General features: G+C 38.6%; 1 long non-coding RNA gene across 1 annotated transcript; it reads right to left on the bottom strand.

Annotated features, from left to right (window-relative positions):
* Window positions 1–1409: 1409 nt before the first annotated feature.
* Window positions 1410–3420, bottom strand: LOC119358582. Its single transcript, XR_005172260.1, has 3 exons — window positions 3281–3420; window positions 1623–1682; window positions 1410–1435 (listed from the first exon to the last, which is right to left on the bottom strand). It is a non-coding gene; the product is annotated as an uncharacterized LOC119358582 (long non-coding RNA).
* Between the last annotated feature and the right edge of the window lie 759 nt (window positions 3421–4179).

The following is a 4179-nucleotide window of genomic DNA, read 5'->3' as shown; positions in this document are numbered from 1 at the left end:
TTTAGATAAGTAAAGACCACATGTGTTATCCTGATGATTGCAATGTATGATTCAACAACTATCTTTCCATCGCAAAAGGATGGCCTTCATGCACCATTAAGTTTGGATTAGGACTGCTAAGTTGCTTGAGCCCTTAAGAGAAAACCAATCAGGATATCCGTCTCTTGTTGCTTCTTTTGCCAGGCTTCATTCTTCTCTTGCTCGATCTTCTTCATATCTTCCAATTATTCGTGTTGCTTCCTCTACACCTCTTCAAATGCTCTCGCTTGTGCTTCAAGTCTCACCACTAACTCCTCTCAGTGCCTATAAATTGACAAAACATAACAACGTTGCATCTTGATGAGATGAAAACAGACAAGATAAAAAGGTGAGAGTACCACTAAGAAGCTTACAATCTATCAAAATGTGAATGTAAAATAGAGAGGTGCATTATTAAATGTGAAGGCAAACATATGGATGGGCAAATGAAACAGTAAACTGAAGAATAACTTATAATGGTAAAAACATGCATAACTAAGAGATAAATTTCATTTATCATTCTGAAAAGGAGCAAGCATCACCGATAAGATATCAAGTTAGTAACCTAGGCAAGAAGCAACTATGCTTGGACAACAACTTTTAGATCAAACTCAACCAACCTATATCATTCTACTAAAAAGCAAGCATATAAACCAATCAACAAATCATACTAGATTTCAGGATTAGAAACCATGCATTACAATCTTATTCTCATGCCTTTGTGTTGTAGCAGCAAAAACCATATATTTCTCATTACAATAATTATTATTTTTATGTTACTTTGGATTATTGGATTTGGATCAAACCATATATAAACAGCGAAGCACTCCTCAATTTGTTACAAGAACTGAAGACAAATGTCTTATTCACAAGTATTTGTGTATGCATTTTCTTACTATCATGAGGGCACTATGCACAGGTAGAAAAGCATGAAAAAAATAAACAACAAGAACACAACAAGAAACAAGACAAGTACCTGTCATTTGCATGTCTCGCCTCTCTATCCTTTTGCTCAATTCTTTCTTCTAGAACTCAGATCCTTGCTGATGAATTAGAGTTCCCAAATCTCCCGGATCTTGATGCATAACTCATGCTGGAAAGGAAGGTGCTATGGGAGTTTTCTTCCTTTAGAACTTCAGCCACAATCATTGAATCAAACACTGGTTGTCACTTCTGATTGTGTTTCCCTTTTCTTTTCCATTGCATTCTATTGTATAAAGGAAAACATTGATGCTCAAGTAAGGCAAAGTTCATATGATGGATACACTCGATCAATATGAGAATCATTTCAAGTCAAAAACAATAAAGGAAGAAATCTTACATAAGCTAGATGTGTCGGCTCGCTCATGCTGTTAGTATGGGTCTCTTTGAAAAACTCAATGGGACTTGGCTCTTGATTATTGTACTTGCCGTTTTCCTATATATGAAAATCTAACATTACCACTCCATATATAATGACAAGATCCGATAGACATAGGACTAGAAGTAAGGTATTTGGAATGCTTACAATTTTGCTAAAAGTGTAAACATAAGACCTAATTAAAGCCAGTGAATGCACACTGATGTACACATTATTCAAGATGTAAGTCCACACGATATATTACCATTGCTTTGGACATAGCAAGAGTGGCTTCCTCTTCATCTCTCAAAGCCCCTTCCTAGAGCTTACATGAATATAATAAAGTAGATAAGTTAGGATGCAAGCACGGGATGCACTAATATCGTGTATAACTAATTGTTAAAGTGAAACTAATGGAAAACATTTACTCTTGCTTGCACTATGAGTAAGCATATGGATGGAGGAGTACTTGTAACGTAACTGACTGATTTAGCTATTACAAGTTGGCTTCGCATTGGTGGTAGACAAAAAGAAACTAGATTGTGTAAAACAGTCATAACTCGTAAGCAGGCAGCAGTGCCAACAAGAAGTTCATGTCAGAATGTATAAATACAAAATGAAGATCTCACGCATTGGGATCTAACAAGTAAAGAAACCAACATGCATGGTGCAGCTGGGTCACAGTCAGGGAGAAGCAGCCAGCAAGCCAATAAAAACAAGCCTAGAATGTTCAGAATAAAAAACAGAAAAAATATATGATTACCGGAGCTACTGGCATGGTTCAGAAACCAGAAAGTTTACTACTATTTCAGAATTAAGGCTCGATGGATGGTGTTGTATGTTTGCAAAGTAGGAGCAGGTTGATTTTACCCAGCTTAGTATGTCAGCTTAGTACGGCATAGTTTAGAAACCAGAAAGTTTTACTACTATTTCAGAATTAAGGCTCGATGGATGGTGTTGTATGTTTGCAAAGTAGGAGCAGGTTGATTTTACCCAGCTTAGTATGTCAGAATATAGTAAAAAAACTAAAGTTTACCATGTATCTGCTTTTATCAAGTTCTGGGCGTACTGAAAAATGCTTGTGGGCTTCAGACACTTAACATCATGGGTAGCTAAATTAGGAGAGGCATGTCAAAGATTAAGTTTAGTTCTCTTTTGACTAGTACTGTAGACAAAAGTACACTGATACAGAGCTATACATCTCCTTAAGGAGTCAAAATCAAGTGCAATCTCAGTCTTTATTCAGTTTTGACAGCACTAGTTAAGGACTATTTATGGACAACAGAACCACAAACATAGAATTCAGTTTCACGTTTTAACATAGATAAAGTGGTTGCATCAAGAAGCTAGTTTATCCTGACATATAGATACAGGGATACAAGGATGCACTGCTTCCTGCTTGTAATTAGTTCTCCTTTTATATGCTGCATACTTTAGTTCATGTGTTTATGTTCATCTGATTATGACACCATACAGCGATGAAGAGCATCTAGTTTTATTCATTACAGCAGGGTACAACCATGAGATGGTTAACATATAATTTTCTTCTGAATGCAAGAGTAGCCATACAAGCACATGGAGGCAAAAGAAATCTCCCAGCTAAGGCCACACATCTCATACCTAACTGAACTTTTCCATAACGGCTAACAATGCTACAGTAGCATATATTCAGGTTCATCCCTTTTGATAATAGCAGGCTATAACAAATGCAAAACCATGGTCACTATTGCGGTTTTGCACACAGACCTATTAATAGGATATCAAGTAAAGTTATCTAGTAGGAGGTTCAGGCTTTTTAACATCGCAGGCTGTAGCAAATCCTAATTGCAGAGAAGGGCGAGGTGATTAGTACTAGTATGCATGAACCCTAATCATTGAATGCCAAGGGGTGGCTGGATGAGGAGGGCGGCATGAGGAAATCACCGAAAAGTCGTCGGTCGCTGGGGAAAAGAGAGCCGGGTGCTCACTGGGCGGGTTGATGAGGTGGGTCCAACCTCGGCGGCGGGGTAGCCTCCTTCAATCTGGCGTCACGGGTCGCTGCAGTTGGGGGAGAAGAGGGCCGGGTGCTCGCGGGGCTGGATGTTTGGGTGGATCCGAGCTCGGCCTGTAGGGCGACCTCCCCCGATCTGCCGCCGCTAGTCGTTCCAATCGGGGCTGTAATCTTGGGGAGAAGAGAGCCAGTTGAATCGGGGCAGAAGAAAGATGGGGGGTAGGCAGTGGCTCTTCCCGGGTGAAAAAGGAGGAATTTGGCTGGGTCCTTGACGAGTAGGGACACAGTGTACACGAGGAATGATTTATTTTCAGGATTTATCTTCCACTCTAATACCATGTAATTCATTTACTTCGAAATAAATATCAAATGATTATTAGAAAAAAGGAAATCTTATATAAACATTATGATTCAGTATTTTCCATGTAGTTTTTTTAGGTAATTGTAAATAAATATGCCGAAACTTGTACACAATGGTCTTAAATATGTTTTTCTCGCCCACAAGGATTCCTGCAGCATCGATCCCGACCACAACGGAACTGGTGGTTTGATTTTGATCGGAATCCAACGACAACGAAATCATTTTGTATCTGTTGGAGAACTGGTTGGTTCGTCATATAGATAAATCATTTAAAAAATTAGATAGAACGAAACAACGTCACCTCACGCGTGCCCCATTCAAGTTGTTTGCCCAACAACTATCTATTTACATATAAGAATAAATATAAGATTTTCCATCTACTCTCATCTTTCCATTTTAATTTTTTACATAGAGCGAAACAACATTACCTTATGAGCGCCCAATTGAAGTTTTCAACACACCCACTACCTA

The sequence above is a fragment of the Triticum dicoccoides genome, chromosome 2A, assembly GCF_002162155.2.
Source record: "Triticum dicoccoides isolate Atlit2015 ecotype Zavitan chromosome 2A, WEW_v2.0, whole genome shotgun sequence".
NCBI classification, from domain to species: Eukaryota; Viridiplantae; Streptophyta; class Magnoliopsida; order Poales; family Poaceae; genus Triticum; species Triticum dicoccoides.
The sequence above is the reverse complement of the archived record's forward strand: the minus strand, read 5'-3'. Positions and strand labels throughout refer to the sequence as shown.